Raw genomic sequence first — 13,976 nt, forward strand, 5'->3', positions numbered from 1 at the left:
TTTTCTGTTTTGTTCATTTATTCTGTTGTTTAGATTCCACATATAAGTGAGATCATACAGCATTTGTCTTTCTCTGTTTGACTTATTTCACTTATCATAATACCCTCTATGTCCATCCATGTTGTCATAAATGGCAAGATTTCATTATTTTTATGGCTGAATAATATTCCATTTTATGTATGTACCACATCTTCTTTATATAATTGTCTGTTGATGGACACTTCAGTTACTTCCATATCTTGGCAATTGTAAATAATACCATAATGAACATAAGGGTGCATATATCTTTTCAAATTAGGGTTTTGGATTTGTTTGGGTAAATACCTAGTAAACTCTCTGACGTTGCTCTCAGGCACAGTTTTAAGGCCTCTGAAACACATAGCCAAATCGCTCTTTTCTATTGCTTTTGATTGGCATGAAGTTATGTTTTTTTTTCTTTCTTATTATCAATGAGTCTTATGATGTATTCTTTGCTATATATACGTGTGTGTGTTTAAAGCTTCTAATTTGTGAATATTTTTCTATCGAGTATTTGCTAGTTTATTACATTATAGTTATTTATGTTAAAAATATTCTCCCCAACATAATGCTTTCTTTTAAATTTGTAGTTATAAAAGGCCATATACAAGTACCAGAGAGCAGTATCTAGGAGATGTCTCCCCCAGTCACTATACAACAAAGAACTGGGGACCTCAGTCCTCCAACCTCAAGGAACTGAATGTAGCCAGTAATCTGAATGAGCTTGGGAAGAAATCCTTCCCCAGAGCCTCTAGATAAGGATCCACTCATATTGGTACCTGCATTTTAGCTTTGTGAGACACTAATCAGAGAAATTATCCACGTCCAACTGATTTCTGGCCTATAGAATTGTGAACTAAAAAGGGGGGCATTATTTTAGGCCATCAAATTTGTGATAATTTGTTACTCGATAACAGAAAACTAATACAGCTCTGTAATGCCTGCAATGATGGGTGACACTGGATTTCCTCTTTCTAATATGGCCCCTATAAAATATCATTATATTTTAATCTTGATTTTGGTCATTGTTTTGATTTAGATAAACTTACCATATTTGGGAAGTATCCATTATTCCTAGTTTACGTAGAGATTTTAATAATAAAAAAGACATTATATTTTATCAAATGCTTTTCAGCAACTTTTGTAATATTTACGTCTTTTTTTCTACTTTTGATATGTTTATGTGATGAATTACATTAAATGTTTCCCAATATAGCATTCATAAAATAAATTCTTCTTGAGCCTTATACATTCTTTATTTCATTTATGGGTTGTTATTGTATTCAAGGTTGTTATATAATAAGGAGTATGGACATGCAATAGTTTTCTTTCTTTTGTTTTCTGGTATTATTATTTTTCTTATGTAGGTCAGGATTATGCCAGGCTTATAACATGAATTGGGAAACTTTCTGTCATTTTTACTTGTCAGGTGAATTATTTGTTCTTAAATATTAAAAAAAGAAACGTATCTATAAAATAATTTACTGAATAAAATTATTTACTGACAACACTTAAGCGGTGATTGTTTTAAAATATGTTCAGCATTTGCCAGAGTTATTAGTCTATTTACAGTGCAGTATCAGGACATAATCATATAAATCAATCAGATGGTGGGAGGTAAGAGGATGGAGATGGGTTTGATAATGAAGTAATGCTGAAGTTTTGAAGATCAGGAAGACATAGCTACGCAAACAAGGTAGAAAAGGGAATTTCAGGAATAAGAACAGCGTTTGTAAAACCACTGGAATATGAGAAAGCATTGTTTGCCTCCTATATGCTGTTGTTTCATATCTGCTGTGTGTTTTGTTCCAGATATATTAAATAAGTTTTTTACTGCCCTATATAACCCACATGAAAATGAAGCTTAGGAAAGTTAATCTATTTATATAAAGTTACCAGTAAGTGCAAGAGAAAAAATAAATAAATAAAAGAAAAAAGGAAATTAAAACCTATCTAATTCCAAAATATTACATTTTTTCCTCTTTCATATGTTGACAATGGAAATAATATGAAATTTCAAAAATCTAAAGATAGCCAAGAGGGTTAAAAATATGGGAAAATAGAACTAATTTTGTTGATGCTCATCCTACTTCTACATTGCAATAATTTTTATTGCTATAGGATATTAACTTTATTAGATTTCTATTGATACTTCTATTTGTTAACAGATTTCATAATATTTTTTATTTAATTCTCCCAAGAAAGATTTGATGCATCCTCTATATGAACCCAGGAATGCCTCTTTCAGGGACCTGCAGATATTCCTTTGAAATGTAAACATCAATAAAGATAGATACCCTGTCTTCAAGCCTCTGTGACAGCCTGGGGAGGAGCTTAACTTTGATAAGTGACAAGTGGCAAATACAAATGGCATAATCACATTAACCAAGGACCTCCCCTAACATTTTTGAGTACTTTTCCATTTTTTTTCTGCTGAATTGAGTTCAACTTCTGTCTCCGATTGCAATAGTCTTGACCTTTGTTACAATCGTCTTAAAATCTTCTGTACCATTTTTAACAAGTGTCCAGTACAATTCTTTTTTTTAAATAGATAATATCAGTATGTGTAAGAATATACTTATACAATTATATAAGTGTATACTTATACAATTATAAGTGTCTCTTGCTTATAAAGTTATTATATAGCTCCCCTGAGATTCTACCATTTTGTTATTGTGTCACTGATAAAATAATTGAGATATATACATGAATGAATCACTAAATCTTAATATATATATATATATATATACATTATTATTCAAAGCTTTTATAATTGTCAATGCAGTTATTTCAATTACCCCAGATTATTAACACATATGTAAATAATCACAAGTGAAATGAACACTCAACTTGGAAATATAGATCCAAATTGTCCTTTTGGTATAGTCATTTTCCAGCTTTGCTTACCTGGAAAAGTTCATTCTCATTCTGGTAAAAATCACAAGAATGATATATGTTTCATATCCTTTTGATAAAGTTAAATTACATTTTAAATCATTTTGAAATAGACATTGCTACATAAAAGAAAGTGGCTATAATTACTTGGTGAATGGAAATACAAACCCATGACATTTTGAAATTTCTCTCATAATGGTTTAGGTAAAATTGGAAGTCGTTTTTTGTTGTTGTTGTTGTTTTTAATAAAAGCATCTATATTTAAAATAAAAAATAACACTTTTAACTTTTTTAAACCAAAAAATCCTATTTACTCAGATCCATTTGTTACCAGAGTCTCAAACAAATAAAATATTCTAAGTTTAATTATTTTTTTTGTGTCATGTTCAAAAAACATTACTTGTCTTAGGTTTTCTTGTGTAACTGATATTTAAGAACTTGATCAAATGTAAAGTTTGAGCAGCTATATTCTCCCACAGACTTAGGGAAGTCAAAGGAATCAGTATTTTTATAAACAAAGACTGTTGAGCATGCAGATTCTATAAATGTATAATAGCTTGGGAATGTATATTTAATAATATGTTAGGAGTCATTCTGAGTCAGATGACAGAAAACGAGTTCCATTAGCTATAGGTAGGTTCAAAAAAAGATGGCGTAAAACTAGTCGCATTAATGACTGGATGCAGAAATGCCAGTCATCAGTCCTGCAGATTTTGCCTGGAATCTGGCTCATTCTATTCTTTTTCATTCTTTCTTTGTGTTTTATCTCCACATCTCTTTGTTTTGACTTCATTCTCTTAGACCAGCTGTCCCACATAGGAAAGATCATGGCCACAAGCTGTTTCTGTTTTTTTCTTTGTTTTTTTTTTTTTTTTTTTTTTTTTAATACAATATAGCCTCATGAACTAAAAGAGAACACTTTTCTGCCAGTTTGCATTATAATATATACATACACACATACACCCTAGGGTTAGGGTTAGGGTTAGGGTATAGATAGATAGATAGATAGATAGATAGATAGATAGATAGATAGGACACTAGGAAAGAACTCTGATTGATGTAGATTGAGTCATGTATGTAACCCTGGAAAATAAATGAGATGAGGGGTATGGGTTGTTTTGACTGTCATTTTCAATATGAAAAGGGTAGGAGGAATAGCATAGAAGCGCACTACCCTAATCCAATGGAAAGGGAGTATTGGACAGACAAAACTACTGCTATATACTACAGATTTCCAATAATGGCATTGTTAACTTGAAATAATCATATATCAATAACACAAAAATGGCCCAATAAATCTGGATTTTTTTCAAGTTTCTAATAATATTTTCAGACTAGATTTGTTTAATCTATATTACCTAAGATATGTCTTCAGAGTAATATTTCCTTTTGAAGAGTGGTAACTCAGTATCATAAAAATGAATTATTCAAACAAAATATATATTCTGTTTTTGAACCTGCAAATGTAATATAATTCAAGACAAGAATCTAGAGCTATAGACATATTAGCCATGCTTCCCTAAAAATAAGACCTAACCAGAAAATAAGCCCTACCATGATTTTTAAGTATGACATCCCCTGAACATAAGGCCTAATGTGTCTTTTGGAGAAAATCTTAATATAAGACGCGGCGAACACAGTGTATATATGCTTATTTCCAGTTAGAAATTTTTTTTTTTCTGGTATAAATGAAAAAAATTGTGTACATGAACACATATGAAATAGCCATTAATGTTTATTTGCCTTTATCTTAATGATGAAATGTTTCTAATGTCATCTACTCTTTTTTGGTATGGTCTATCCATTAAACAAAATGTACTCCTGTATGCTATTTTCCCCTTTTTGTCTCATTCATGCCCTCGTATTTTATTTTTTTTTAACATAATCTATGTTTGGCTCTTTCTTGATGTCAGTGACTCTTGTGGCAACGTATTCCTATCTATTTCATGAAGCCAATATATGTATCTCTTGTGTGCTCCAGAACAAGTTCAGGCAGCCACCCCCATTTGCTTCCTCTTTCTACTTCCCTGCCTTTAGCTCCTCCTGTGAAGTTCACAGCTGTTACCTTGATTATAGCAGGTAAATTGCTTCTGCAGCTAAATCTTATTTACCAGGGATCCTTCCCAGGCATCTCTGCAGCTTCTGCTCATTATTCCAGTAGCCACTGACCATGGCTGAGCTGGTTTAGAGCCGCTGCCACACAGCTTCCAGAATCCTTGTGGTCCCAGGGTGGCACTGTGTCATATGGAGTCTTTGGCTGAAGCCACACTCTTTCCAGGTAGATGTGAAAGATGCTTTCTTCTTTACTCTTAGCTGCATTCTGTTATTTGGCACTACTCCAGCTTTGTCCCCAGTTTCTTACACTATTTTTAGGAAGCTGTTAGCTAAGATTGAATGTTAGAACTCACATATTCCAAGTTAATCTAGAGGACTTAATTTGAACTCAAAGTTTGTAATCAGAATAAGTTATATCAATATAGGCAATACTGCACTCAGAATTAAGAGTTCTGGAATTTCTGCTGCATCAGTGTGAATATTTCATTAGTTATAGGAGCAATGATCAAAGCCTTGTTAAACTGCTACGCTACTGTCTAAATTTGGATAATTCTTGCAATGTTGAGTGGCTTCTTTGCTACCAAGCTCTTTCCTGGTTATCTCCTTTCTTCCCAAAGTGAAGTCTCTTTTTCTAGCTTCTACCTAACTTCAAAATATTGGCTTACCTGACCTCAAAGTGTTGGTTTGGGGTTTTTATGACTAAATTCTGCCCCCCCCCCACTCCCAAATTCATATGATGAAGTGTTAACTCCTGGAACCTCAGAATGTGTATTTGGACATAAGGTCTTTAAAGAGGTAATAAAGTTAAAATGAGTTCAGTAGGTTGAGTCCCAATCCAATCTGACTTGTGTCTTTATAAAAAGAGGAAATTAGGACACAGCCATATACAGAGGAAAGATATATTGACAAGCCAAGGAAAGGGGCCTCAGAAGAAACAAACCCTGCCCACAATTTGATCTCTCACTTTTAGCTTCAGAATTGTGAGAAAATAATTTTTTTTTGTTAAAGCCACCCGTTTGTTGATACTTTGTCATGGCAGCCCTAGCAAATGAATAGAGGGGCTGCTGTCATCTCTAATTACAGTCTTTCTTTAAGGAAATTTATTGAATCCCACAGTTTTAATATCATTATTTCCAAAATGCAAGAAAGACGTTTTTTGTAAATTCTTTGAAGACTTAAGTACAACCTGAAAATCTAACAAATATGATAGCATTACTTTGTTTAGAGATACGTTAACTTTTTAGTAATCTTTATTCATGACAGTTACAGTAGTTCTTAAATATAATCCATAGCCAGCAGCTATGTGATTTCAGCAGCTGTGATATCAGCATCACAGGTGAACTTGCTAGAAATACAAATTCTGAGGCCCTCCTTCAGATCTACTGAATCATAAGCTCTGAGTTTTAACAGCCTTCTAGGAGCTTCTGAGTGAAATGCTCCAATTTGAGAATCATAGATTATAATAGGAAAGATCTGGAAAAGAACATAGAGATCACATACCCTTGTGTTATGGATATGAAATGGCATCTTGGTAAAGTCAGTAAATTTCCCCAAAGTCACTAAACTCTATTTTATGACTCTGTTTACTTGATTTGTTCTTTTGTGCATTTTAGAGTTAGTGCAGGACAAAACAGTATTTGCTACAATCATGAATTGTGTTGTTCTTTATTTCATTTGAGTATTGTTTCTTCAACAGATAAACGAATTGTATGCCTTTTTTTCTCCTCCCGTCATCCCCACCATTGCCAAAGACATATTTTGTAATGCCCATATTTTTTCACCCCTAAAAAGAAATATTTTACAACTGGCTTTTGTCCCGTGTTCTGATATGCTGCTAAAATATAATTCGACTTGTATTTCTACTATTTAGATATAGACCAAAATATATTAAGGCATGCTCATATATATGTTAAAGAAGGAGAAAATATCGGTCTGATGTTATTAACTAGATTGAAAATCTATTTAATACCTTAAAAATACAAAAACAGTTAAACTATAAAATGAAACACAAAGTATAACAAAATATATATTTTAGAAATATGAAATAAAATGTTTTTAAAATAAAATAAAAGCAATTAAGTCAGTGGCTATCCCACATCAGTGACTAATAATTTGTTTCAAATCCTCCCAGATTTTTCAAAATAGTTGATATTGTATACATGCTGCTATGCTTCTATTTGCATTCAGAAGTTTGACTACTCTTTAGGAGAGCTGCCAAATTAGCAACTTGATATACATCTATATAGATAGAGATATAGATGATATAGATATAGATATATACATTTGTGCCCAAATAGTTAGTACATGGGTTAAGTGACTTACCCAATTAACTACCAACATTTGCCTATCTATAAACCTAAAGTTGGCATGGGTATAATTAACCTAGCAGTCATCTTTAGTTTTAAGTCAAATTTACGTTTTGATTTGAAGAGAAAGCCTGTTCAATTTGTTTCTTTATAGCTCCCTAAGCAGGGCAGTGTCTTCTGCATTTGGTGTGGTTATATACTGCAGACCAGACTATTTGGATCAGTGATGTCTCTAATTAACACACAGAAGGTCATGTTAGTGCCCAGGAGCTGCCTATGGCAGATGCTTTGCCTAATCATTATTGGATCCAATCACTATTAATCACTAAAGTTTCATTGGGATTTTCAAGTATTGAGAGGAAACAGCAGGTTTTTCTACGCAGCCCATTGAAGTCATTCTTCTTGTCCATTAACTCTTATGAGATCATGATGCTAATACTTTCCCAGGAGGACCATGCATCTTTCTTTCCATACACTATGTGCTTCTGGTTTGGATTGCAGAGCCTGGCTTGGATCACCGCCTACACGGGTATATCACACTCTTCACTAATGGAAATATTGACATTTAGTATAACAGAAACTACAGGACAGCCCCAGGAATGCAGAAATAAGTAATAAGTTCAGTTTGATTCTGACCATCAAAAAGCATTATTATGAAGAACTCCGGGGATGTGGTCCAGAATTAAGCTGCCTACGTCTTTACTTAGTGCAAGGTCTTCCAAATATTGTCATCATTTTAAAATTTGGATTAAGACTTAGGGATTTCCTCCCTAGCTCTTGTGTACTCTTGACAGAAGAGCTATTTGACACTATGGTAGGAGTTTTTATATTCCTTAAGATTATGAATATATTAATTTATTATTGTAAGGCATATAAGAAAGAATCTGATAATACAGGTTGGAGAATCAGGCCATTTTATTCAGTGGGCCACGTACAAAAATTGTGAATGATTGAAGAGAAGCAATGCTTGTGTCTCAGTTTTTCTTAATTAGATCTTGAAATAGATGTAAAAAGGATTCTGAATTCAATTCTGATGTATGGAGTTACGGGACATTTCCCCACATACACACCACCAAGCGAGCAATTGTTGGATACCTGCTGGTTCTCCTACAATTAAACTAAATTCTGACACTATCTACCTGAAGAGAACATCAGAATCCACAAGTCCCACAAGACTGTCCTTTACTTCAGTTGGCAATCATAGGCCCAATCACTTGTGGTTTTGACAGATAGGCTATAGATGGGAGGTTCCAATGATCCCCTTCTTGGGTTTGATTAATTTGCTAGAGCAGCTCACAAACTTAGAAAACCCACTCACTCACTAGATAACCATTTTATTACAGAGCATATCAAAACATATTAATAATAGTTGGATGAAGAGATATATTGGTCAAGGTGGAACAAAGTAGCTTCTGTCCTCCTAGTGCTGGCAAGGTAGCATGTGGAAGTGTTCTGGTTCCCCAATATAGAAGCTCCCCAAATCCTGTTGTTTGGGGGTTTTCATGGAGGTTTCATTACATAAGCATGACTGGTTAAATCATTGGCCATTTGGCCATCAGTAATTAATCTCCAGCCCCTCATCACTCTCTGGAGGTAGAGGGGTATGAGATTATTCCAACCCTCCAATCACAGGGTTGGGTCCTCTGGCAACTAGCCCATATCAATAAATCACTTAGGAGAACTCCAACAGTCACATCATTAATACAAAAAAAAGACACTTTTATCTCTCTCACCACTTTGGAAATTCCAAGGGTTTTAGCAGTTCTGTACTAAAAATGGGAAAGGAAAACCAAATAGAGCTGTCCCTTTATATCCAGGAATGAGGAACCTACAGATATGGAGGATTGACTAAGGGTCTTGAAAATCCATGGACTTTGGTATCTGTGTGGGTCCTGGAACCATCACCCACTGATACTGAGGGATGACTGTATTTGTTTCTTATTATAAATTACAATCTCATAGTGGACATCACCAAAACATTATACAATAACTGACTTCATCTTTTCTCTGTAGGTAAAACCTCATCAAACTCATATTCAATAAATTATCAGTGGGTTACCAACTTCCAAACCAACATTTCCATTCTCTTTATCAATTCTACTATATCTGTGTAGGTCCATTCAATTGAGCAAACATTTCATGACGACCTATAAGTTGTAAGTCCATGTTGGGCAATAGGTGATATATAAACATATAAGAAAATACAAATAGTCTGATTTTAGAATATTAAAAAATATGATAAATAAAATCTGAACACTAGCAAATAAAATATAGGCAAAATGTGATAAATATTGTAGGGTGAGTTATAAGCAAATTGGTATCCAAGTGCGAAGGGTTCCCTATTGAATATAGAATAGAGTCTAAATGCTTCAGCATGCCATTCAAAGCTATTGTAATATGCAGTGGATTTACACATCAGTTCCAGTTTAACCAGATTACTTACTGCTCCCACCCCAAATCTCTATTTTCTGTCTCTTTCTTTCTTTCTTTCTTTCTTTCTTTCTTTCTTTCTTTCTTTCTTTCTTTCTTTCTTTCTTTCTTTCTTTCTTTCTTTCTTTCTTTCTTTTTTTTCCCCCCTGTTTCTTTTCACTTGGAAAACCTTTACCTTTAATACTAGTAGTCATAAAATACAGTTTTGAAGATCAGGTAGAATGACCAAGCATTGATGGAATTTTAAGAGAAGAGGATCAAAGATGACTTTAATGGCACATTAATTAATTAATTAATTAATTAATTTAAAAAGGTTAAAAGAAGGAAGAGTGGGGAGATGTTTGCTCAAAAGTGTGGGGACAAGGAAAAGTAATATACTAATTATCTGATATACTGTTGTTGAGGTGTCATCCTGTCATCCATGTGGAAATATCCAAATGTAAATTGAAAATATATATCAGGAGTTCCAGGAGAAAATAATGGACCTAGAGAATTAGAAGGTGTTGTCTTAGAAATTCTATTTGAAACGAAAGCGATAACCAAAGGGAATCATATATGGAGAAGCACAGGAAGGTAATTTCAAAGCCCAGGAGTTCATAGGACTGGTGGACACTTGCAGGAATACAAAGCTGTAAAGAACACAAGTAAACACTCATCTGGGAACTTTGAGAAAGAAAGAGAGAAATGTAAGGGAGAGTTTAAAGAAACTAGGGTTCTTTACTGCTGTCAACTCCTGGAAAGTCAAAGATGCAACATTGAAAAGAGGGCTTTGGCATAAAAGATGAGATTAGTCAGTGGCCTTTAGCAAAGAGTTTCAGTAGAAAGTAGGAAACACAATTTCCAAGGAATTGATATTGAGTAGATGGTAAAATAAGGCAGGATTTTCTTTTAAGGGACTAAAAATAAAGTCAGAAATTAGTCAATCACAAGTCATTTACCCTACATTTTTTTATGTGTAAACAGAGATTATTGTAACATATATGAACGATAAGTAAGGATTAGAGAGAATCTAGGACAATACGAAGAATGTAAGCGCTTGCTAAATTCTCTTCCGTGTTCCTATTTTAACTATAAGCATACTTTGTTTTAATTGTGCTTTGCTTTACTGCACTTCACAGAATTTGCGTGTTTCACAAAACAAAGTCAAGACCCTCCACCATTGAAAAGATTACGACTCACTTTATTGTGGTGTTCTGGAACCAAACCCACAGAATCTCCAAGGTATGCCAGTCTCTCTTTTCTGTCTTTTGTCAATAACCAGTTCTTTTACTTTTGTCAGTTTCACTTCTAGGTAAGTGCCACTTCAGCTAGTTTCCGCTGTGTCTTCTAGGGCTTGGTGCCTCAGTTGGCCTCCTTTGTCATTGTTAGTGAGTAGAATGTTTGAGACTCTGGTTCCTCAGATAGAGAAAACTGACAAGACTGGTGGGGACATCTGCATCTTTTTAAGAAATTTGTTTTCATTGAGTATCGCCACTCCTTTCTGCCACATTTTTGGACCTTCCTACGTATTCTTCTGGACACTGCTATTGACATCCAGAGTTCTTTAAATGTCAAAGCTAAGCAATGATTATGGTGAGGTTGCAGAAAGACGTCCCACTTGCATTTTAAGGGACCACTTTGTTAGAAGGAAGTGAAAGCGAAACGACCTTGAACACTAATGTTTGGATTCAGAGGTTTGGTTGCCAGTTCAGGTGTCCCTGGGGTATAGACTAGTGGCAGTTCTGAGTGAAACTACCATGCTCAGAATCGTACACCTTTCTTTCAGAAAGGATGATTTTTTTTTCCCCCTGCTATAGGGTCCTCACTACCTCAGGTGAACTGGATAAGGCAATCCTTCCCTGCCAGTTTGTCAGACATAATCAATCTGAATTTCATTCAAGCTTAGACAAATTATACTCTGCTGCTACACATATAAAACTGTATTGTCTACTGTTACAGTACAATTCTTGATGGGTCTTTTATAATTTCTCACATTTGTAAGAAAGATAATGGCTGTCCTCTGTTTCTAACAATCTTTTTAAGGATGTCTGTATAGTAACCACCATGGGAGATAAAGATAGTATCCTCCTCTGGAGGAAAAGCGAGGCATGCTTCCCGCCCATTATAAAAGATTTGGGTTCCCTAAATGTAGAATTCCTTTGCTGTAATAATCCACTGAGTGTGCTGGTATTACCTGGCCTCCTTTGCATCATCCTGTGGGAGCTGGGACTTGGGGAATGGGCACAATAAGATGTTGATAGTCTGACTAGTGTCATTTCTGTGAGTAATAAAGTCTGTTTTTTTCTAACCGTAAGTCTTCTGCCAGCATCCATGTAACTGTGGCAGGCTAACTTGTTAGCTTTCAAGTGACTTAAAATCCCAGACTCTTCACAGAGCTTCATACTTGCCTCATAGTAAGCACTCTAACTATAATAGCTATTATTAGTATTCAGTGCCTTATCACTAAAAAATTCTTAAATTGGAATAAATGGTGTCTAACTTGTCAATCATTAGCAGGTCTGATCGACACTTTAAAATGTATTGTAGAAAAAGGAATTTTGATCTTGGATCTCGATATCCTTTGGGAAGTTGTACAACTTTTCCATTTTTAAGGCTTTTTATTGAGCTGCCTGCTTCACAAGACCGTGGTGCAACACAAATTAAAAAGTAGGAAACATTGCTTTGTAAATTGTGATGTTTATACAATGTATAGTTGCGTCTTTGGTGCATGTGAAATGGAACATTGGGGTCTAGAAATAATTCAAAAGTCTCCAAGAAATTTATATGAATGCTACATAAATAAACAAACAAACAAACAAAACACAACAGTGACAACATGGCAGTGAAAATACACTTGAATAGAAAGTCAGGGTCAACTAGTTTGATTTGATGTCAAATATAGTTAAATTATCTTGTTCTTTGCTTTCTTTCCTATAAAATGCCTTAGGGAAATAAGGTATTGGGGGGACTGTATTAATTTGCTATAGCTGCTATAACAAATTTCCACTAAATTGGATGCTTAAAAGAACCGAAATTTGTGATATTGTCATTTTGTAATTTAGAAGTCTGACATGTGTCTCATTGGACTAAAATCAAGGACTACATTCCTTTCTGGAAGCTAAGCTGTTCTTTAAAGCTGTTAGAGGCTGCTTACATTCCTTTGGTTGTGGCCAACCCCCTTTTTGTCCTTTAAGGTAGCAACATTACATTTTTATGACCATGTTTCCACTGTCACATCTTCCTGTGACCACAGCTAGGAAAGGTTCTCTGCTGTGTGATTAGATTGGACCCACCAAGTTAATGAAGAATAACTACAGGCAGGATCATTGTTTTTGTACGTGTGAGGGTGGGGAGAGACAGTCCCTCACATCATAGGTGACCACCCCTCACTTCCACATGATAAATGTCAGTTAAATGTCATTGCCTCTCCCATTTTCCACGCACCCCTTAGGGAGGCAATATTACCCACTAGACTAGTTGATTTCCTCAGTTCCTTTCAGTTTAAAGACCTTGGTACAAATCTATTTTCAAACATGTGAGTCTTCACCGTAAAGGCTAATAATGAATGTTTTAAAAAACAATCCCATTACTTTCACCTAACATTATGGTACATTTATATTTCCTGCAATGCCTACAGTGTTGGAAGTCACTTGTTGAAAGAAAGCACCTCCTTTATTATGAAAGATAAATGAAAAAATGGAGATTATAAGTAATTCTGTTTTTGTGGAAACATGCATCTATTATCTTTAACACTCAATGCCTTTGAAAATAGGCAAATGTTCACACTTTTCCAACGACTTAAGCCTCTACAACTTGAATATTGCATATTGCTTGCTATTATCTAAGCTACCCCCATTGGGATGTACTCAATCTAATGCAGCAGTAGCTTCTTGAGAATAAATTATTATCCATTGGTACGAATCTGATATACTATAATTGCAAGTGAAATAATTATAACACATATAGAAAGTAATTTGAGCATGTAATTTATATATCTTCTGAACATCACTTGTCACCTACTTTCCCATATCCTGTAAAAGACACTTGTATTGCTTTGTCAGTCTTGACTGAAAACTGTTAGCAAGATAGTGGAGAGACATCCTTAGAGGAAATATTTCCACTATAGCCATCATACAGGGTTTGTCATCCAAGTGTGGGTTGAAAAGGATGGGGATAGAAAAATAAGTTACTCTTTTTATCTAACCTATAAAGAACCTAATAAAATATTTATCTCCTTTACTACTTTAATCTGCCTTGTATGTCTCTAATGTATGGTGATTTGCATAATACTTA

The sequence above is a fragment of the Rhinolophus hipposideros genome (assembly GCF_964194185.1).
Source record: "Rhinolophus hipposideros genome assembly, chromosome: 10".
Classification (NCBI taxonomy): domain Eukaryota; kingdom Metazoa; phylum Chordata; class Mammalia; order Chiroptera; family Rhinolophidae; genus Rhinolophus; species Rhinolophus hipposideros.